Consider the following 25,465-nt stretch of genomic DNA (forward strand, 5'->3'; position numbering starts at 1 on the left):
CTTATATCTAAAATCATTATTCTACCCATTGGAACCAAAGTCACATCTAATATTTTAACATATCCCTTACATAGAATGATATACCTATATATTATACATAGAATAGTATACCTGTATAAGTTTCTCTTCCCAAATTCCATACTATATTACCTTCCCATAATCTTTCTGCATGTTTCTTCCATATTTATTTAAAAATCTTATGTCTTCCAAAACTGCTATATTTGTGATGAGTCTTTTGCACCATTCATGAATATCTAATCTTCTGACTAAATCTTTCTTGCTATTAGCATTTACGGATACTATTCTACAATTGTCTTTTTTATTTTCAATATTCTTGTCAAGTTATTTTTTAAACTCTATTCATGCTTTCCCCCTTATTTTTTTATAGTGAGTACTACAATTTTTCTTTTTCTCTCTCTCACCCATTTACCAGTTGAATTTTTCTTTTCGTTCACTACATTCCACTGTAAATCTTCATTAGCACTTATTTCTAAACCTACCTGCATTTCTTTGTATTAGATTCTTCTCTATTATCTTCACCTTTAACTTTATCATTTCTCACTGTTTCTTGTTCTGTATGCATTTGCTCTTGGTCTTTTTCTTTTTGGTGAGTATCTGATTACCCTTCTACAAGTCTTACACTTTCTTTGCAATCCATCCTCATATGACCATTTTTTTTACATTTATAACATTTAAATCACATTTTTCACATTCTGTCCCATTTCTCCACATATATAATATTTCCTTTTATTACAGTTACTAATTAAATGACCTGATTTTCCACAAAAAAATATGTTTTTGGCTGACCCCAGTATTTCACAACAACTTTATCACCTTTGACATTTATAATACTAGGGATGTGTATAATATTTTCATTCTCAATTTTCAACACTACATTATAATCCCGTCCATCTGCCCGTACACCTCTATTATCAGAAATGTTAGAGATGTCCATAATGTCTTTACCCATTTTACTTAAATGTCTTTTCAAAGTCTCTTTTTCTACTTCCGTTCTTAATTGAATATGATTTTTTTCGTTGTTACTCTACTAAATTCTTTAAAGACATACCTGTTCCACAGATAACAGTCTTTCTTTTTTTCTATTCCTCCTAAAATTTTCCATCGTGTAACCAGTCACAAGTATAATATCACAGAAAGTTTCCTTGTTTATGTGAATAAAAGCTGTTACTTTAGATGCCTTTGTACCTAAAGGCATTATCACTTTATCCCAAACTTTATACCTGTCCACTCCTTCATCCTCTTTACTGGAAATTTTGGCAGTAAATTCTTTTTGCCGTTATCCCTGCATTATTCATATCTTCCTTTTTATTTTATTTTCTTTGCTTCCTCTCACTGTTTCTCAGTATGTTTTCTTCCCAATGATGGTGTGTACTTCACCAACTTGAATTATTTCCATATCACCCCATGAAGTTTCTCTCCCACTCTCTGGTTCACTTGTATTTAGAAGGTCCAAAAGTAAATAATCCCACAACTCTCCCACATGGAGAGTTGTAATGATACATCCATTAGTTGTTTCTTTCTCTTCTCTGAATAACCACTGCTGAAACAAACCTTCAAAATCCATTAAAGGCTCATCTCCCTTCTCTTTCCTGAATTTGCCTTCTACAGCTTCATTTACACCAAAAGAAGACTCAACCATCTTCTCATCTCTTCCCTTGTCTACCATTATACCAGGCATCTGCTCAGAAGACTTAACTGCCTTCTCTCCTGATCTGCAAAGACATATATCCAAGTTTGAAGGCTCGTCTGCCTTCTTTTCTCTCCTGCCATCCTTTGACTTGTCTGCTACTATAGCTGAAGGCTTGACTGTCTTTATGGATATAGTATTACCACAGCAGTATTATCACAGCAAGGCTCCTTTGGCTCCATTTTCCACCCTCCGCACTTCTCTCAACCACTACTTTGTTCAGAATTGAAGCAGGAAGTCAACAATCGTGTTTCAGTCCCACTTGCAACATGCTGAGTATGGATCCTTTATTAAAAAACACAAAATACAATATATACATTCTATATGCAAAATTCACAAATTATTTACAATTATTTATACATTTTTACAAGTAATTCATACATTTTCAACAATAAATAATTCTGCTTAGACTTTCAACTCTCCCACTCTTTCTTCCACAGCCAAAATTTCATTTTTTTCAAAATCTCTGACAATACCCATTTCCCATTATATTTTATCATTTTCATTCTTTCATACCATATAATCCATATTATACAAAACAATCTATCATTTAATTTATCTATATCCTTTTGTTTTATATTTTCATAATATCCATCTCAGTTATATCCATATTTATACAATTAACATTCTTCAGTCTTTTTAAAGTCTTTGCCACATATTTCTTTCCATAATTGATTCATTCTGTCACATTAAAAAAAAACATGTTCAGTGGTCTCTAGTTCCCCACAATGTATACAGATTCATAGATTAGTAAAGTCAGAAATGAATGTAGCCCAAGCCAAAAGAATAAAGTCAGCACAACAGGACCCGAAAAGCAACAATTAAGTACAATGCTGTAAATCCTTTTGCGTGGCCAATACCAACACAAACGCAGCTTATTCAAAAGCTTTTATTAGATTTTTAAAACACTATTAATGTTGATGTTCTCATTCATACCGGGAAACCTACTAGCATCCAATTTAAGTTGCCAAAGTATAATTAATAGTGTTTTAAAAATGAGACAAGCTAGACTGTAAAGGAGGAAATTATTTGTCTTACAGGGTTCTGCTTGGGTTGTACTAGGACCTTAATGACAAGGCTTTAAAAGTAAAAGCATAAAAGAAAAACAGGAGGAAGTCTGGGGTTTTATTGGGGGTATGTTTACTTGTCCTGAGAATATGGTTAACTAACACAATAGTGCTGCTTTATTGTTTGGATATAAGATTGTTTTATACAAAACTTTATATAAAACTTTACATTTTTGCATTTTTACAATTTTATATTTTTACATTTCTTTGTATTTTACTTTAAAATATCAATAGGCATTAATTAACTAAGACATGTGACCTTGTCTAGAGTATAAATGAAATGGCATGAGTTACCAAATTGTTTTACCTTGAGAAAGCCCGGTAGTGACTGGGAGAAAGCGCTTGGTTTTAATTTGGAGATCTAATAAAAGCTTTTGAATAAGCTGCGTTTGTGTTGGTATTGGCCATGCAAAAGGATTTACAGCATTGTACTTAATTGTTGCTTTTCGGGTCCTGTTGTGCAGATTCATAGATTCCTACTAAGTTAACTGCCCTTGCGAGCCATTTTAAGCTTAGCCAATTATCCCTTGTGAGACTCAAACCCTGCACCTTGTGTTTGTAAGGCAAACACCTTAACCATTAGGCCACCCTCCCAACAGATTCTATCTTTTATTGATTTATGTGGCATATTCACTTTTCCCGGTAACTTTTTTATTGATAACCTCCATAAAAAATCTGTACATTCTAAATAGGTTCCCATCTTTTCATTCTTGCTTTTATTGCTTCCACTTTTTTACTTTCCAACGGTTACCAAGGATACACTTAGCAAATTTTTCCCATTATATTTTCATAGTATGTTTTCCTATTTTTGTCTATGTTTCCTAAATCAATTTTCCATAGTAATATTTTTTCTTGATATGATTTTGTTTCCATACAAATGATCCCTTTACTTCTTTTAAAACCTTTAAGCTTTTTCCATATTTATTTATATTTTTCCTCTATAATCATTATTAACAAATGTCCTTTTCCTTGTATTCCTATTAATACTATATATAAGTTCAATGACACTCTATATACAACTGGGTTTACTAAACCAAGACCTCCTTCTTTTCTTATTAACATGCAAAATTCCTCTTTTGATAGGATTCAACCTAGATCCACATATGAATGTGAACAACACATTCAATAATTCTTTCTCACATTCTAATTGTATCATAAACACACTTGCCAGATGTGCCATTTTACCTAATACCACAGAATTTATTAATATTCTTTTTTCTTGTATGAAAGTTTAAAAGGTCTCCAGAATATACACATACTTCTTATTTTAAGTGTCATATCCTTCCATTATGAGACTGTCTGTTGTTTACTACCAAACTTTATTCCCCAAATTTCTATTTGTTCTTTATTAAATTGAATACCTTCAATTTTTCCAGAGAACCACAGTCCTTTACTTTTTTCTTCATTAATACATAGCTCTTACACCTTTGGTTCTTTTTAAGTGTCTGAATAGCTATACCCATCCATTTTTCATTTTTCACAACTAGTACTAAAATCATCTGCATAACAGAATATCACTGGAATCTGAATTGCCTCTGCTGAACAATATTTAACTTCCTCTAATGTCCTATTTGTATCAGAAACTACCGCATTCATAATTAATGCAAATAGTATACTGTTTGCTGGACATCCCTGCTTAATACCACTCTTTAATTCTATTGTCTCACTTAATCAAGAATTTATCACCAGTCTCAATTTATTCTTGCTATAAACTGATTTCAACACATTGATTATTTTATTACTTATGTTATATTCTGTCAAGCTGTCCCATAGTACTTCATGCTGGATCTTGTCAAATGCTTTACTTATATCACCTACTAATATTTTCAGTTCAGTTTCTTTTTTGTTACGTCAACCAGTTCTTTTATTAACATTAATAGTTCTTGACTTCCTTTTTCTTTTATTCGAAATATTGTTTCAGTCAGTGGTTTATTAGCCTTACTTATCTTTCGTTTTTCTATTATTTTCATAAAGATCTTATAATCCACATTATTTAATACTAAGGGTCTCCAATTTTTTATGTCTGTTTTTTTCCCCTTTTTCCATAAAAATTTCATTGCTCCTATACATATTCTTTTATCATTCATACCCTTTTCAAACTATTCATTCAATACCTTTAAAAAATACTCCTTTTACCATTCTTGCATGTCTTTATACTTTAAATATTCAAGTCCATTTAAACCTGTGACCATTTTTACATTTACCACTTTCAATACATCTTTAATGTCTGTCATTGTAATCTTTTCTTCCATTCTCTTATTATCCTCATCAGTTAGCTTTTTTTAAATTCCATCCTTTTTTTCTTATAGTGTCGCCTATTGAAAAGGTTTTAAGAATATGTGTTTAACTGTCTGCATAATTTCTTTTTGTGTATGTACTATACATCCTTCCTCATTCCTTAACTCTCTTATTATTCTTATTTTTTCTTTAACCATTTTACTAAGATATAGTGCTACTTCTTCCTTTCTTCCTTGTAAAAAAAATTTGTTTAAATAATATTTTTTTTCAGTTTTTTTTTCTTGGTTCATCTCATATAACATACTTTTTTTCAAGAAATTCTTCTTTGTTATGTACTGTACATCTAAAGACTTGATTACTGGTCTCTTTATATTTGTAATTATCTTGTATTCTTTTTTTGTCCTTTGCCATTCTAATATTTTTCTTTTATATTTATAAACTGATCCACTAGCCTGGCCATATAAAATCCTCTCATGTTTATATGATCCGGCCATAACTGATGAATTATTTCCTTTACTTGCTTATTTAGGTCTGATTCATTAATGTTTATACTGCTGCCTATTCTCATGTAACTTAGTCTTTCTTGAATTTCTATCCAGATTGCTGCAATTTTGACTCCTTATTGTAATGTATTTAAGCTCTCTGGTAATTTCAGTGTTTAGATTACTCCTGTACGGCCAATGTTTGCTATTCCACAGAAGCATTTTACAGCATTTAACAATATCAGAAATAACTTTTACATCCACCTTTCTTTTCACCTATGTCTTAGATCACAATTAAAGTCTCCCACTAATATTACTTGCACATTTATACTTACATAAAACAAGATTTTTCAAGATTTTCTTAAACATGACTTCTCTTTGTTTTTTTTTTATAGTGTATATGTAAAGTGCAATTATCCTATATATTTAATTCCTCCATCTCATATCTAATATTACCATTCTTCCTAATACTACTAATGTATAATCCATAATCTCTATACATTCTTTACACAGAATTGCTATACCTGAACACTTCATCTCCTAGGTTCCATATAACTTTGCCTTCCCATAACCCATTAACTTGCATTCTTTTGTCTTCTGTTGTTATTCTTCTTTTTCTGCATGAAAATATAGTCTGTATCTCTATTATTTAATAAGAAATAAGAGTGGAATATGACCAGACTTATAAGAACCCCAGGGCTATTAGCTTTGTAACCTCCTATGATCCTATGTAAATCTATGATTGGTCAGTAAAGAAGAAAAGAACAAACTATGTTCACTAAAAGCTGTTTTGGGTGTAATTTCTTTGCAATGTCAGAACTACCAAAAAGGTATCTAAAAGAGTTGTTTTTCCTTTTTTTTTGTGGTATATTAAACTTATAATTTAATTATGTGGCATTAGTGAACATCCATAAAGTTAGTTGGGAAACAATATGAATTGCACTTGCACAAGACTGTAGATTTCAGGTAAATACGTGTGGTTAAAGAGAATGTAGGATCACTTAATGTTTTTTTTTCTTCAATACATAACATCAGAGATAAAGCACTGAAGTAAGACCTGCTAACAGATGCATAAGTCATTTAACTCATTTAAAATGCTTTGACTTAATACATAAGAAACACAAAAATGCATGCCAAAATTATATGCAATAGTCTATAAGCAATGTAGTAAGAAAACTACCATTTAACTGTATCCAAATGTTTCTTAATGTGTGATGAGAATTATTAAAGAGTTAAATGATTAGAAAAAGGAAACAATTTACAGCCTAAACAAGCAGTGATTGTACTTCAATTCCTATTCCAACAGTAAATGGAGAGGAACTAGGTTTGTTTGTTTGTGGAATGACAGCAAGTTAACTATACACCAAAAAGTTAATAAGTGGAAAGTTAAAGGTCACACAAATTGTGAAAATGTGTTTTTGCTGTATACTTTTTATCTCCATGATTCCCAACCATCATCCTTCCTTCTACTGGTCTTGAACCCATTTATTTCCCTATACTGGATATCCCCTGCACAGATATGACATCTTACCAGCAGAGCTGTCATTCAAGGATCCATGGCATTATTTTGTGCCCTCTACTAGTGACCAATCAACTATAGCATTTCTGATAAGGCCCTATCTTCCTTTCCTGATGGCTGACACAAGCATTTCATAGTTAGGGACATTCTACACCCTTCAAATGAAAATGGATTATCTTTTATATAAGTTAAAAAGAGCTATCATCACCAGCTAGGGATAATATGAGCACATTCTTCATCCTGTCCTTTCCAGTGTCAAGCAAGACATCACTTGTATGGTGGTAGCCAACTAATTGATACCACCATTCTTCACATCCCCAGGATAAATGAACCCATACCAGCCAATTACTTCTACATCCCCTTACCCGGGTCTTCTTGTGTCTGAGCTGCTAATCGAACTGAGGCCAACTAAGTCATATTTTATGCATTTTACTGCTATTGCAAGCATACAAGATCCTAAATATCAAAACATGTTTTTTGAAAACATCTAAATATTATTTATTAAATTCTTAAAGATGATTCATGAATTATATTCACAATGTCTTTTTGTAAATGACATAAACAGAATATACCTAGTGGCAAAGAGAATGACAGGAACAGAAAGTATTCAAAAATGAAGTACCTTGTTACTGTCTTGAATTAGGGAATCAGCTGTTTCACCCATCTCTTGCCAGCATCTCAAAGTTCCAAGTCTAAGTGCATAGACAGAGTCCAAGGTCAAATGTCAAAGCTGGATGTTTATTTATGTGACTGCGCTTCTCATCATCTGGCAGGGTCGTTCGTAACACAACTGAACCTCTCGAGCTCAATCCAAATTACTATTTTTTGTATGTGAAGCGGGAAACCAACGGTAATGCTTTTCAAAGGATTTTCTCTTTCCTTTTTTTAAAAACAACTGCTACTCGAGAACTTAACACCACGAGCAAGCCATTCAGATGAAAATAGTCAAAGCACACAACTATCGCCAACAGAACCAGCCACCACATTAGTTACAATCCCAGCTTTTCCCAACTACATTAAAACAATAAATACAAAGAAATCCTAGCTAGCAGCTGGCTGTCCTTACTAAGCATAAACACAAGAAATCAATACCAACATACTCCCGAAACACTATCTTTCAAGCCACTTTATCTATCGAACCCAAAGAACACTTCACCATCCGCATACAGGCAGGCAACCAACACATCAACCAGAGAAGCAACCAGCACCCGTCTGACATAAAAACAAGTTCAAAAAAGTACATAACCATTCCCAAACCAACAACAACACATCACCAGCAAAAAAGAAAATAAAACACATACAGCCAATCTCCACAATGCCACCTTACCCCTTTTCAATGCACATCAAGCATCGGAGCATATCTAACCAACACTACACGGCATCCACAAAGTTGTATAGCTTCAAACAAAGATAACACCCGCAGAGGCAACCCCTCTATAGGCATCAGACAGAAATAATATGACCAAATCATCAGAACAAACAAAACACTTGATGTATACTGTAGACTATTAGTACAAAACCAATAAGCCAAATGAAATACGTTACATTACCACAACCATTTTTTATGAGCAAGATATTATTAAAAGGCAAAGAGAAAATAATAAAACAAAACAACAACACGTTACAATAAACAAAATTAAATAGCTCATCTGTAAATCCAGATTCATTTCCTCGATTTATAGGGTCTTTGTAACTAGAAACTTATATTCAAAAAGATTATCATCCAAAGTTAAGTATCCCAAAACCAAAAAGTTTAAATGACCTTATGTGTATAAGTATTTTTTTTTAGCTTCTTTTTAAAATCAAATGTTTTTCAAGTGTTGCTCTCAGCATTTCTTTTGAGACTAGTGGAAGCCCATTCCATATCTTCAGTTCCTTCTATTATTTTATTGTTTTTAATAAATAAAATTCCAGCATCCAAGTCTTCTTGTAAAAAGATTTTTAGTTTTTCTGGAAATAAAAGGCTAGCTTTAATTTGATGTTTCTTAAGTTCTTTGAGTAAAGGTAAAAATAATTTTCTTTTGGAGATTACAGCTGAGGAATAATCATTATCAAATCTAATGATTTTGTCTTTTATTTTGATTGGTGATTTTGCCCAAGCTGTTTTTAATACCAGTTCTTTGTCATGTGAAGAAATAAATGTCACAATTACAGATCTGGTAAAACTGGACTTGTTATTTTTAGACATTGCCAAGGATCTATGCGCCCTTTCGACACCATATGAGACAGCCTCTGGTCATTCTAAAATTTGAAGCAACCAAGAAGATAGAAATTTCACCATATCTGATCCTTCACTACCTTCAGGTAAGCCAAATATTCTTATATTACTTCTTTGAGATCTATTCTCAAGATCATCTTTTAATTGAAGAAAAGTATTTTGTTTCAATAGAAATTCAACGTTATGCTCATTCTCCTTTGTTCTGGTATCAGTGTCATTCATAGCAGTTTATATACCTGATATCTGTTTCTTCTGTTGAGTGAGGTCATGATATCCATTTGCTGCGTACATTTCTCCTTAAAATTATCTATTTTTGTATCCATTTTGTCTAGTTTTGAAGAGAGTTCTTGTATATTAGATATTAACGATTGAAGTTATTTTTTAAATGAAGATTCATGGTGAGTTGATTTGTTATGGCTCATGTTGTTCTGTTACTGAAGAGTTCTAGTAGATTTTTTGACAGGAAAATTTAATATTTAAGCAAATTTTTTAAAAAAATTATCCTAATATATTGTTTAAAAAATTTGTTTAGGATAAAAAAATCCAGTTTTAGGATAAACAGGAATTAAAATTCCTGTCAGGAATGAATTTGAAAGACAGAGCTAGTAGAAAATGCTGCTACCCTGTGGACATCTTGGCCATGCCCTTCTTCTGTTGTTATTCTTATATCTATTAGTACTATGATGTCCATATCTAGTCTTTTACACCATTCCAAAATTCCTAGTCCCTGTTAAACATTCTTTAAACTATTTACATTAATAGCTGAGATCCTCACTTTATGAAATAGTGTTTGTTAATTTTATCCTGTCCCTTTCTTATTTCCTCCTATACCTATATTTTTTTAATTTGTGCTTCCTCTCTTTCACTCTTTTTCCAATAGAACTTCTTTTACTTCTGACTTTTATTCATTTATCATCCCCTTCATCAATTGAAATACTTACGTCTTCTTCTAGCTCCCCTTATTTACTTTCACTTCCTTTACATTTTCACTTACTGCCATTCCTATATCAATCTCAATAATTTTTTCTTGTTGTGTTCCTTCTATTATATACTAATGCATCCTCCCTATTTTATTCTACTATAGTTACCTGTGTCTCCTTTTCTGCATCACTATACTCCGTCCATGAATGCCCTATTTTTTTCACACCTTATATATTTTTGCTCACATTTTTGCTTCATGACTCATTTTACCACAAATGAAACATTTCCTTTTATCACAGCTATTAAATGGTCATCTTTACCACACAAAAACATGTATTTGGTTATCTCCAGTATCTAACCAATCCCTTATTCCCTTCCACATTAATTATACTCAGCAAATGCATTATTTTGTTATTTTGCATGTTCAGTACAACACCACATTCCCAACTACCAGTCCACAGACCTCTGTTATCATTGAGTTTTGTAATGTCCAAATTATCTCAACACACAGTTCTCAAATAACCTTTTAAATCATTTCTTTCAGTTTCAGTTCAAAATTGTATAAATAGTCTTTTTTTGGCTTCTCTATTAAAGGCTGAACCATATACATGTTCCAAGGGTTTCCATCCCTTCTTTTTTCATACTGTTCTAAGAACTTCTCCATATACTATGCCTCCTTGAAGAAAATGTCACAAAAAGTATCTTTATTAATACAAATAAATGCTCTTACCTCTCTGGGTTTTACACCCAGTGTTGAAATGATGCTGTCCCATACTTCATACCTGCCCACTTCCTTCTCTCTCGCTCCCTCACTACTTATTCTTACCCGAAACTTTCTTCTTACTTCTGCCTTTCTCACTCCTCATCTTTTGCCTTCACTCACTGTCTGCACATATGATTTCTTCCCTTCCTTCCTTAATTCCTGCACTTCCTCTTGGATTCTGTCCATAATCTCTCCCCAGGATGCTGCCTTCTTGCTCTCTGGCTCACTCTGTTCAATTAGTTAAGTAGACATCCTGCAACCCTCCTTACTGGAGGGTTGTAACAAAACACTCCTGTGTTGCAGGCTTGGGTACAAACAAATGTTGATGAAAAACCAACTCCAACTCTGCCATCTCTACTTTCATTCCGTTATTTTGCCTCTTACTCGACCCTACAGTACCCTCCTTACTCTCCTCTCCTCTCCTTCCGCCTCACTCCATTTCACTTCCTGCTCCTTCTCCATCGTGTTTAGCATCTCAGCTGTTCGATTAACACCTTCGCTTACTTCACTCACATAAAAAGCACTCTCCTTCTCCTCAGTTTGCAAACTTCTTGTTTCTGTGTGTCGCCTCTGACAGCTTTAGATGATGAACATTATTCATTTTGGCAGTTCAAAGTCAAATAGTATCTATTACACTGAGCAGGATTCTTACATTTCTGTCAGTCAGAAATAAACCATTAAAACATCACAAGACACTTGGAGAAAGGTACAAGAGTCAGCTTAGTTACATATAATACAGATCATCGAGGCTATCTCCATCTTCTTTCTTATACACCAGAAATATTTTTCTATGTTTCCATTAGTGTCAGATTGAACATGTACATATGAGATGATGTATATTTAGGGTCTACATTAGATTTTCGAAAGCTGACAATGTTGAATCTGACATTGTCGACACGAGAATAGCGAAACTGCCGAACATCGAACAAGTAAACGGAAATCTACATAAGGGGAGATTTCCATTTACTTCAAGTAGTGTGGTCTCAGAGTTGATATATTTAAGTAGAGGGGGGTGTGGGGGTGTAGGGGGGCTTGACCCCCTGCCTACACCATTTAGTTTTTTTGTTGTTGTTTTTATTTTTTTTTCTGAACATTCAATGTTTTAACAGTTTGATCACTAAAGGTCGACCTTTAGTGATTCGAACTGTTAAATATTCAATGTTCTTATATAAACCCGAACATTTATATTCACTGATTTCACAGAAGTCATAGGCTGCAGACATACAGATATTTTTTCAAGTAACACCTTTATGAATAAATAATTCATTAAAACACATTTAACTTACAAGTGGCAAGTAATAAGTATTTTGGTTCCAAGACTACACTGGCATGCCTTTTAAGATTTGATTTATTAAGTTCCACTAAGCATAAAGCAATCTGCAAACAGTGGAAACTCTGTAAGCAAAACAACTTTCTGCATTATCCTAGAATTAAATAATACAGGACTCCCGAATGACAGAACTGAAGGATAGAACATGGATACACACAAAGAAACTGAGCTTAATAACTAGATGTTCCAGAGACATTTGATGTAAATGAAATAGTGCAAATCTGCCATCTTTGTGCTATTTTACAAGCTACTTTTTAAATTCTGAGTCCCTTACTGAAATAAGTATTTGAAAGCCACTACCCCGGAGGAAGACATGTGCAGGGCCATATTCATGAATGCCTACACTAAGTGTACACGATCTGTATTCAAGAACACCCCTACCACCTTTTTTGTGCTTTCTAGTCACTAAGAATGATTACACTAAGTGTACCTGTAGTCTACACTTTCTGGTAACCTTTACCTGCACAAAAATCAGTAGGAAATCTAAAATTAGGAGAAAAAAGATGTGAGTTATACTTGTGCTGTCTGTTCATTCAGAGTGGTGTACACTTAGTGTAACTGTTAATGAATCTGAGGGCTTCTCCAGTTTCTTATGCCTTGTGTCTGTGCATAACCCCCAAAACAAACATAGGTACCTGTTGATATTCTAAGGACCATAACCATGAATTTTTTAATAACAAGACTGCAAATTAGGGTAACAGGTATGTATACCCATCTGAGGTTGCAGTGCATTAGATGTATTACTCTCCCTCATCTGAGGTACAGCAAATTCAGAGTTAGTATATATAAGTAATGGGGGGTAAATCCCCCCCCCTTCACAGAACTGCTCTAAAGGTTTTCATAGAATCATAGGAACTAAAAGGCGACTAAGTTATAAGATAACTTATGCTTCACCAGTACCCACCATTGTGTTGTACTTGCATTATAATGAGTTTCAACATTTGGTGCAGTTCCTTTGAAATCACACTTTATTTTTCAGAGTTGCATGCAGGACTTACAATTACAGATCTTACAAATCTGATAAGTAGACATCCTGATGGATATGCACATGCCATCAGCATTATTTTGTTTTAGTTTATTCATCTGTTAACCACATAAAACTTAAGTACAAGTATATTTTAGGACTAATCTGGTTGCAATAGTCTGAGTTTCTTAAAATGATATAATATATAATTAGAGATAGAGGGGATCGTACCTGGGACCTGCAGGATGAAGCTCATCTTCAGTATTGTGTTCTCCACTGCAAAATATGTTTAACACATTTTTCTTTGTAACCCCATTCTATATCTATTCCTTAAACCTCCATCAGTCATAATGCTGAGAAGATGTAAGACATTAATAGGGATGCCCAGTGTTAACAATAATAAATTAATTCCAGTAGTTTAAGAAGGTCCATGCTAAAACAAAGAATTATAGTAGTTTAGAGAGGCATATTAAGCTCAGTCTTACAAGTATTACATAATGTCTACCCTTTCAAAACAAAAAGTGCTAACCTCTCTTCATTTCTGTTGCTTGCAAACCCCCAGAGAATGTTGTCAATCTCACCATTACAACTAAAAGGAAAGTACAGTCATTGACATGTTTCAATATATTATAAGGATAACAAATTATTTACCAGCTGTATATAACTCAGACTACTAGATAACTCGATTAATTCCATGAAAAAACAGCTTGGAGTAAGCACAAATACTAGCACGTCCTATTTCAATAAGATAACACCATTTAAGGCCTACCACAAACAGCTTAATATTCATCCACCCCTTCATATTATCTCCTCACTACAGCACTTCCAAAATTCTAAACCTGAGCTTTATAATTAGTAGCTACTGTTTATTGGAAACAATTCAGCTGACGGGTCTATATTAAAAGACCGAAGAGGTGTTCCAGCGAACACCTCTTGGTCGACACGTAATGAGTGAACGCACCAAAGCGCGAATGCTCAAAACAGCCATTTCTTTCCCTGGGAAAGAAATTGCTTGGCCATCCCCATGTGTTTGCCCCTTTCCTCACTATAGTGTGATCTCGGAGTTGGTATATTTAGTTAGGGGGTGTGGGGGGCACAGCCCCCCATGTTGCTATATTTTAAAGTGTGTGTGTGCGTTTGTGCTAGCAGTTTTTTCCCAGGCAAAGAAACCGCTGTTTTGAGCATTCATGCTTTAGTGTGCTCACTCATTACATGTCGACCAATAGGTGTTCACTGAAACACCTCTTCAGTCTTTTAATATACACCCCAGCTGACAACCCCCAAACATGTAAATAATCTGGGCTTACTATCAAAACTGACACTATAAATCTAACATATATACATATATATATATATATATATATATATATATATATATATATATATATATATATATATACATACAAATAGACACACACACACACACACACAAAATTCGCAAATATATATCAGTGCACACATATAAGAGTGCATTTACTATGACTGGATGACTTGCTAAAAGAAGGTTCGTAATGAATTTTGCTGATGATATGCATTGTAATAAAAGGTGTTCTAAATGTTTCTGTAATCATCACTGTATCTCTCTGTATAAGTAACATATATATATATATATATATATATATATATATATATATATATATATACACACATGTGTGTGTGTTAGATGTAATATACATGATTCTGTTTCTCTAAGTGAAAAGCACATTACATTAATACACAACACATCTACCATTTCATCAACCACCACATCGCATCATTGATCACAAATGCAAGAAACAATTATTCAATCCATTACTTATTAATCCATGACCTTTATGACTGATCATTTTACACATCCGTCATTACCTGTGTAGTTACAGGACACCTTCTCAACTGAGAAATCTCGTTAGTCACTCCAAACAATTGCCCATTAAGAGGCAAGAAAAATAAATATATCCACACTTCTCTGCCCACCTCCATGTTTATATATTAAACTATTCAAACTCATCCCAAAGACCTCTAAAGACATTATATCACCTATCCTTTATCATTTTATTTATATTTGTTTACCAGGGAAGTGCACTGATATCAAGGGACCATTTGCAGGCTCAGTCAGGGTAAATAGGATAACACAAGAAATGGCCAAAACATATCTACAGATACAAGATGCTATAAAACATATACGTGTCTACAGATGCAAAAATAAGCTACAACGTTTAGTTCAAAAAACAGTTCACAAAGTCAAAATATGGATGGAAGAATGGAATTATGCTTAGCAGAACTTTTTTGGATAAGATGTTGCTATAATGACTAAGATGGCTTATGCTACAGGGATAGCAGCACATCTTTATATAGAGCAGTATGAAGACATTAGATGAGTAAGAATAGTTGCAGGAAAGGACAGAGAAAAGGTGAGAGAGGCAAGTAGGAAGAATGGAGTAGAAAGGAAAGGAAGTGTGAGTGATTCAAAGAGAAGAGGGAGCTAGGATGAATGAGAAGCGATAAGAGAGAGGATAAGAAGATGAGGTAAGGAAGGATGAAATTTGGACAAAGGGGTGTGAGAAAGCTGCAAGGTTCATTTAACATGACCTGTGTGAGTGCAGCTATACTTTGTTTGGGTGAAGCAGTGTTCCTTTAGCAGTTGTCTGATATCTGGATACATCTGGATGTCTCTGATTAAGTGGAATTGAGAATGCATGGTCAGTGCAATGAAGTTTAGTTTTTGGAGTTAGTAGTGTGGGTTTAGATCGAAAGATATCCCTAAGTTTATATGTGGGTGATTTGGTGAAAGGTTTATGAGTGAGAGGGGAAGATGTCAGGAAAAAGGGCTTTGTGAATTATTATCCTAATAGGAGGTTGGATCTCAAATGTACTGGGAGCCATTTAGCTTTGGTAAGAGTTAGGCAGTGGTGTTTATTAAAGGGGGAGTTAGTAATGAACTGGCAGATTTTATGGGAGATGGTGTATAAAGTGATTTCTTTTCTTGTTGAGGCTGCAGCTGTTATTGGTAGTCCATGTTCAAGTTGAGATAAGAGTATTCCTTTGCCTTTGGCTGGCTTGGACAGAAGAGGTGATAGCTTGTTGGCCCAGAACAATAGTGTGTTGATCTTTTTATGTGTGTTTTGAATGTGTAGTTGAAAGTGAAGAGATTGGGCTAGCCAAATTCTAAGGTATTTGAAAGATGTGTTGGTTTCTATAGTGGTACGGTTAACATCTTTAATATTATGGAAGCTGGGTGCCTTGCTTATTATTTGGCTAGTTCCAAATAGCATTGCTTTTGTTTTTGAGAGATTGAGTATATGTTTCTGGTCTATTAGCAATTGGCCGAAGGTTTGGAGTTCATACTGGAGTTGAGTTTGTACAGTAGAGTTGGATTTGTTTGACAAGTATGGCCATGTCATCTGCATAAAGAATTAGAGGTATCTGAAGTGAGACCTTAGAGGGTAACCTACATTTCAAATTCACCACTTTGTCTTTCATTAAATAAATAACTTGCACATATATTTTACAGAGAAATCAAACTTACTTTTACAATCCTATTGTCAAACTAACAAAAAGATAATTCACACACTGGCATGTAATCTTTTATATCAAACTTCAAGGCGATTACAGAATCTATCTCCCAGGTCCAACAAAGTGACCCTACTCTTGAAACACTAGGTATATGCCCAGAGGGACAAAATATATATACTAATACCTCCATAGACTCAGTTTTATCCTGGGTAATAATCTAATAATCATGATTATTCAAAACATCAAATACATTTAATCCTGAATGAACCCAAACTAATTCTTTACATGTCAGTGCCTGACCCTAATTTTCATGTATGGATAAACTCTCTGAAACCAACTATAGAAATACACTTCCTCCTGTACCATAATATATAAATACATATCTGTATTTAATATCTCTTTCTAATTATTACAAATGACAATACCCTTTGAAATTTCCATACTATCCAATCATGCACAGCTAGACTAATATTAAATTCAAGTCAATATCAACAGAATTGTCTTGTTTGAAAATGAATATGTTGTTTATGTGCACGTTACACATTCTTATAACCATCCATTTCCAAATATAACAAACAGTAACCATTGTTGCAATTCCTACTACATTTATGAGTCAGCTTTTGTGTGCTTTGAACACAAACTACATTGATGCAGCAATCTTCTTTATAAATGCACACTCCTTCTTGCCATTCATCAGTAAATTCCATATATGCAGACATCTTTTAGTAATTTTGCTATCATATTCAAATCAATGTGCCATTGAGGCACTTACTAGAATCCTTTTCCCATTATTGCAAACAATAAGCAACTTTGAGTTTCTGTATTATAAATGCTTATATTGCTGGAAAAAAACAGTTTCTGGAACAATCATCTCTGTGTATGTATATCTACTTTTAGTCATTTTTATTACATTCCAAATCAGTGTCATTACAGCACTCACTGTACTGTCTGTACATATACTGTTGGGTTCAGGACAAGATCATTACAAGCATCGACCTTCCATGCTCAAAGATATTGTCTAAATAAACAGAAAAAAAAGAGTACTTCACAGTAAGTAATTTTCTCACCTAAGTTCACTTTTGATATTCCAAAATCTCCATAAGCATATTAAATCCCTTGAGTATGACCTTCTTATATTCATGGGGCAAATAAACTCTTTCCAGACAATGGCACTCACTTGCGGAAGTCATAATCAAAAGAACATTTTGATCTTGAGACCTCAGCTGCCACAAGGTCCTCATCAACAATTGCTAGCTTGGATCTTTTGGATCACCACTTCTTGCATCTGCAATGTCTCCTGAAAACGAGCTATTGTCAGTTTAAGATTTGTGTACAATTACATGTCAGATAAGTCAGCGTACACCTTCATTTTTTTCCACTTACACTCCTTGATTTCACCTACAAAATGCAGTCAAAGATGCAAAGTGGTTTGTAAAAAAATCATGGTCAGCAAGTCTTGGGTGTACTTCCAGAGTACAGCATTTTCTCAGTTGCCACAACTGCCATAAAACTTGCTCTATCTCATATCAATAGACAAACTGTACCAGAATTATCATTGTTTTATCAGCTTTCCTCTCTTGCAAAGATAAGGGTAATTGATAAGTCTTTTTCAATTCCCAATGCCCATTTTATAAATTCAGTCCACATTGCCATTTTATTTTTAACAAAGTCCAGACAATACAAACCCTTTTCTCATTCCTTTACCAATTTTTCTCTGTTCCAAAGATAAACACAGTCAATAAGAATTTTCAGTCCCCGGTGTCCATTTAGTAAATTCAGTCCACATTGTAATTTTATGTTTCACAAAATCAAGATGATATAAACTTCCCTGGACTACATGAAAAGAGACACAGAAGAGCTCTCTGATCACATAGCCCAGACCCTGATCCTGAGTAGCATCCTGCCCTCACCAAGAATGATACCATGGTATAAAGAAAAAATTATCAATTTCAATAATTGGCTAAGTTTCTGGTGTCATTCAAAGGGGATCCAGTGTCTGTCCACCTGGGATGACATGCTCGACAAGCCACACTGCTTTGCTAGAGATGGCTTGCACCTGTCACCCTTAGGCTTTGAATACTGGCCAAGTCTCTTGCCATCCCCATAGTGCCTTTTTTAGGTAAGGCTCAAAAGACAAACCCACCGCTGTAAATAGCACAAGTAACAAAAATCTGATGGAAATGCTACTCAATGCCAGCATCAGTGGGACCGGACGGTGTCCCAGGCTGTGTCCTACATGAGCTCAAAGACGAACTAACCCCTTACCTAAACACACTGTACAAACTCAGCCTCTTCACAGGCTATGTACCCATAGAGTGGCACACAACAATGGTTATTCTGCTTCACAAAGGTGGAGCCACAACAGACCCCAGGAACTATCACCCTATAAGCCTGACTAGCTTGGTCTGCAAGGCTATGGAGCACATCATCATGGAACTCATTAACAGAGACATTGGGAATCTCCAAACACTGGCCAATACCCAGTTTGGCTTTGTTAAGGGCAGATCATGCCTCCTAAACCTGGTGGACTTCTTTGAGACAGTTACCAAGGCTATAGACGAGGGAAAGGTGGTAAACACAGCCTACCTAGACCTCGCAAAGGCCTACGACACCATTCCCCATTCTGGTATTATAGACAAGCTCACCAGCCTGAACATAAACCCCTATGTCACAAGATGGATTGCCAATTGGCTCACAGACAGAACCCACATGGTGAGAGTTGCGGGAGCTAGGTCTGACTCTAAAGCGGTTACAAGTGGTGTTCCCCAGGGCTTAATCCTAGGACCTCTCCTGTTCGGCATATACTTCTCAGAGGTACATGCAAGCACAGGAGGACTATGGCTGACCACGTTCGCAGATGACTACAAACTCGGGGCTATAATTGACTCTCTGGCTGACACAGACATCCTCCAAAAGAGTCTCACTGAGATGGATACCTGGTGTCAAAATCATGGCCTCAAGCTAAATGCCAAAAAGTGCATAGTCATCCCCTTTGGAAAAAACAAAGAACCCGCAAACTACCACATAGGTGGTAGTCCCCTAAATATGGAAAACGTAATAAGGGATCTGGGGACCCAAGTAGATAGTAATCTCTCTTTGATAATTACATTGCCAAAGTGGTTAGAAAATCCTTCTATGTGGCCCACCTAATCACAAAAGGGTTTACATCCAGATCAAAAGAGGTCATTGTGCCCCTCTACTCATCACTCATCAGACCTATCATAGAGTACAATGCCCCATTTTGGATGTACCTTACAAGACACCTGCAACAGCTGGAAAGACCACAGAGGTACCTCACCAAGAGAATCACTGGCCTCAAACAGGTGCCCTATGCAGCTCGACTGAAGAAACTCCAGCTGCACCCGGTTGCATATCGCCTACTCAGAGGTGATCTCTGCCTGACATACAAGGCCATGTCCAACCCAGAATTGATGGACATGCTCCACCTAAAGAAAACCTTATCCCCTTGAGTCACATGCTCTAGGGATCTAAACCACACCACAACACTAAATAGGACATGCTGGAGGGATAGATTCCTGTCCCAGAGACTTCCCATGCTTTGGAATAAGATTCCAATTTACATTAGGCAGAGCTCCTCGCTATGACTCTTCAAGAGAAACCTTGACGAGTGGATGGGAAACAGAAAGTTTAGCCCAGGGATCACTTCAGTGACTCTGTTGGACAGAGGCACAGGGAACTAACCTAAGGGGGCGGCGAAAGCCAGCACATTCTGGCTAGGCTTATAAATGCCTTCGGGCAGATAGCCTAGTACCTACCTATGAACCTATCAGGTACACTATTTCTTCTTAGAGTTCTTCAACTAGGCTTGCCAGAAAAATGCTGCCCAGGGCATCCTATATGTCTGTACATCTACAGCATTTTATCATGAACTTTCCCTGCTAAATATTTCAGCAGTGACAAGATAACACCTTCAGATGTATGGTATGATATCTTGGAAGTAGATAGGGTATGGCCATTAAAACTTTTGGCAATATCACTTTATATTCCTCATGCAACTTTCCCTCCTATATTCTCAACCACATTAACAAACAGTTTTTCAAGTATGCAACAAAAGTAAAATCAAAATACTAGGCAAATCTAACCTCAATGCCCTTTCAATTAAAGGAAATCAAATCTGCGATTTCTGTCCCAGTACAACCTTACAAAATTATCTATGCTCCTAAATAAATCTAACCCCTTCTAGACTTAGTCATCACTAATATCTAAGGTGGATTATATAGAGGCAATTCAGGAATCCACCTGTGACCCACAGCTTCATGGAGGGGCCTTAGAGTGCCATTCAGGTAGGGGCAATTTTTTGACATTTATTAACAAATGTCTGAGGAAAATGCGGTTGGCTGAGTCATCAGAAAAGCTATAACTGCTGGAGGGGAGGTGGATGTTGGTTTCCAGGGTAAGTGAGCACTTGTGTAAAGTAAGTTGGAATATTTTACTGTGGGGCTAGTGTGTGGGTGTGTGGAAAAGAAAGTTGAAAAACATTACTGTGGATATTATTATTATTATTATTAGTAGTAGTAGTAGTAGAATTTTTACCTAGACATCTGAGGCATGCACAGCCAGCGTTATGGCTATTATTCCTGTGTACAGGGGCTGTCTATGGGTGAAATTGACTGACTGCAGCCATTTGCTCATTCTTCTGACTTTGTAGAACTAATGTCATTTGTATGAAACTGTTTGTGTTAAACAAATTTGAAATACATTAATATGACTGCTATTGTTATCAAAATCAAATGTTTGAGATATGCACAATCAACAAAGTAGCTATAACTGGTATGTGAGAGTGAAGCATTCTGTGTGGATTGAAGTAACTTACCTTCTTGTCACCTGCTCATTTTAAACAGCCATTAAGCTGACGTTTTTACAGGACTGCTCTACATTTGTCTGAAGTAAGGTGGAATACTTTACTGTGGCCAATGTGTGCATTGCATGAAATAAATCTGAAAGACATTACTGTGGACATTAGTATTTTAACCACAATCAAACATCTGAGGCATACATAGTCATTCATGTGGCTATATTTGCTGGGTATGAGGACTGTCTATGGATGAAAATGACTGTCCCTGTTGTCATGCTAAACAATCACTAGCCTGGCTTTCCAGCATTAGTGTGCATTTAGTAAAGCATGCTATAATACTGTACTGTAGTCATTTTTTTAATCACAATCAGACATCTGAGGAATACAAAGTCATTGAAGTGGCTGTAGTTGATGGGTACAGACACTGGTGGATTATAATGTTGTAGGTTCTTGTTCTTATTGGTTAATAACTTTTACTTCACTTTTTTTCCAGGAAAAAAGTCCAAGCCTACTCAAATGTAAAACAAACACTCAAATTGACTTTATTAAACAACAAATATAATTTAAAACAATGTGGTAGGCTATATATTAAAAAACAATCTGGAATATGAGTCAAAAAGAGCACAAGCATTTGTATAAGATCCTAGAAAGTATGTGTAGGAATGGAAGGAACCCCCCCCCCAGCACCCAAGTTACACAATCTGCAATTGGAAACATCTGTCACAAGATTATAAAAATATCCTGTTTACTCAGCTTCCTCACTGACCATCTCCCCATTCAAGCTATCCTTCCATTCAAAATACCACTCACTTCACCTGTACATATAGAAACAAGACTTAAATCGGAATCCAAAGAGGATGGTATACTGTTTGATCTCTAAACCTCAAACTGGATTCTACTTTATTAAATTAACAACCTACTCACTGCCTCTTTAACACTATTGTCACTTCAGTACTCAACACACACTCCCTATAGTAAAGGCATCAATAAAGGGACAGAACTGCTCATATCATGTGCTATAAAAAAATCGTAATGACTGTGACAATCTTGGGTACAGTGGAAAGTCAAAAAAATGAACAGCATAAAATTTAATTCATAGCATTAAGACAAAGATGCAAGGTAGATATAAATAATGTTAAAAATTCCTTCATGTAAAATAGGCTACAAACTATTTTCAACTGAGAAAATTCTGAAAAATCATACAAGACATAGCTTAATTTAGCAGGAATAAATTTAGTTCTGCAGGTATAATAGCTATCAGCCCCACTCTACCAAGAAATAAAATCTACTCCAAACTATCTTCAGTGCCTTATACAGGTATATTAATCTTTCACCTAAAATCTATCCCTACAGAAAGCTAAATGGCTACCAGTCATTGTATGCTCCATCCCCCTAATGTTTTGACTCTATTTCATCCACCATTTTGTCTATACATAGAAGAAAAAAGCTTCTAATTATTATCACTGTCAACTGGAAAAACCTTCCCTCAGACAGTAGACATTTCACTAATTACAAAGATTTGAGGAAAAAACTACGCAAATACCTAGAAATCACATACAAGGGTATTTGCTTTCTAAATTAAAGTTAAGGATGCCTTACCACTTAGAATGAAGCCTCACAATATCATGTTTAGCTATGCAGCCCCCCCCACCCAAGTGGAATAATGCCCTCTTAATATATATAAATAAATACTTTTATATCTATCTCCTAGAAGTTTCTGAAATTGTAACTCAGTCATAAATACTAAGTGATCAAGACCACAAAAAACAAATATATAATAAATAAAATGACCAGCCAGCACAATCCAAACAATTTATTCACTTCTGACATCTCGGCACAAAGCCTTCAAGGAAGATTATTTATAAATACTAAGTGAGCAGATAGGTACTTATCTATCTCAGTTATTATAAACTGTTCTCTTCACTTAGGAAAAAGCATTTAAAAGTTGTGAATTACAAAACATATCTCAGACAATATTGTGAGCAAGTATGTTTGAGAGCCTGTTAAACATTAAGTGGATATTGCACAGTATATGCCACCCTTCATTCTTTATCTAAAGCATGTACATTTGTCTGTGGTTTCTAGGTGTTTCTGCAGCTTCTTCCTGAACTCTTTGCAGTTCATAAGACTTCTAAGATCAGAGTGGAGACTGTTCAGTTTGCCAGGGGTAATATTTGAGAAGCTTTCCTTCTCCAATGACTAGACCAAATACAACATAAAAGTTAGGAATTCAGAAGATTAGCGGATGAGTGAAAATTCAGACATGTAATGTCCAGTTCATGCTATCCACAATCTAATGAGCATGAGGAGAGACCTATCCAAACAGTGAATTATGGGAAATAGCCACATCAGAAAGCTATTAGAATTGCCAGCTCACAATTTTGAATTTGAGCAATATTGCGTTAGAGGAACTTGGTCTCTCACTAGCTCATTTGTTATTGGGCAAAAGTTTGAAAAGAAAACTGCCAACTTTAGCTATATCACCGATGCCTGAAAATCACTAAAAAGTAAAGGAAATGCTGGAAAAAATCATGAGAGAGAGAAGTATTGTAAGGATACAAACCATGAAAGATTATTGGAGTTACAGGATAGAAACAGGATAGGAAAGTTTGTAACATGAAACTGAAGAGTTATTCAAGTACCTCAACCAATATTCATCATAATTAACAGAGATGATGTACAAGAAGAGCCCCAGACCTTTGTAGGAGACATTCATCAAAGCTCAAGGAAGAGGAGCCCTCAGAAATGTCACAACCAGTACAGTCACACAAAAAATTGAAAACTGTGACAGCAAAGTTGCAGAGCGACACTCCTCAAGTTGTGTCACAGCACAGGAAGACCTGCATCAAAAGGAACATCAGATGCCCATAGAAAACACTTTTCTTGAATGCTGCAGATATGGAAGTCCTCTGAAGAAACCGGTTATATAAACAGTTTTGGTGTTGATAGTATAGACTGAAGCATTACATTTAGTACTGCATGGTTTCACTTTACTTATTTTATTTATAATTTGCAATGATAATGTACATGTCTTCTATAAATATATATGTGCTATTCTCAAATTAAGACTTGCTAAAATGTCTTTTGAATATGTACAAAAAATCTTGTTTAATGTAAAAGCCACTGACATGTTTGTTTATATATATATATATAAATGATTAAAGTAACGCATGCTGTTTCAAAGGATGTAAATAAAAGAAATGTAAGAAATGTATTTTATAACTGGGAAAAGGGGGGATGCAGTGTATGATGTACATAGCTTGAAATAGTCTCATACCTAGTTGCACAAAAATGAATGTCATGTGGTACACTTTCTAGAAACACATCCAAAGTGTATGTGTTGTTCATTCTGGCAAATATCCAGTCATCAGAAATAAACTGCTCCAACGTTAAGCAAAAACTTTATTAAAGCAAAGCTTTTGGCTAACAACCCTTTCTCAATGCTAATACCTTTACACAGAATAACCACCATTTAAATAAGAGCAAACAAGTATCACATGACCACAGCCAGCATATCACGTGACACTACATAAAAAAAAAAAACATTAAATATTTTGTTGTTGTATTCTTACTAAACAGGTTTAATACTTACAGTATTGTTAAGACCAGGTTCAAACTCTGCACATAATCTAATAATCCATTCATACTCTTTATTTTCAGGAAATTGTTTAAATCACCCCCCCTAGTTCCTTTCACTACTATGTCTATTACCCTAAATTTAAAGCAATGGTCCTCACCCTTGCTCATGATGTGTCTGCTTAGAGAATTCTTATCATTTCTCCTTCTTATATCCGACTTATGCTCAATAATTCGCTCCCTCAGCCTTCTGGTGGTTTTCCCTGCATAAAATGAAAAAACATTTTACACAAGTGGCGAGGTACACCACATAGCTGGTATTACAACTGGCTGTGAGGGAAAAGGTATATTGCCTTTTAGTCACAGGATGT

The sequence above is a fragment of the Protopterus annectens genome, chromosome 13.part0 (assembly GCF_019279795.1).
Source record: "Protopterus annectens isolate FY-2018-M chromosome 13.part0, PAN1.0, whole genome shotgun sequence".
Taxonomy (NCBI): Eukaryota; Metazoa; Chordata; order Ceratodontiformes; family Protopteridae; genus Protopterus; species Protopterus annectens.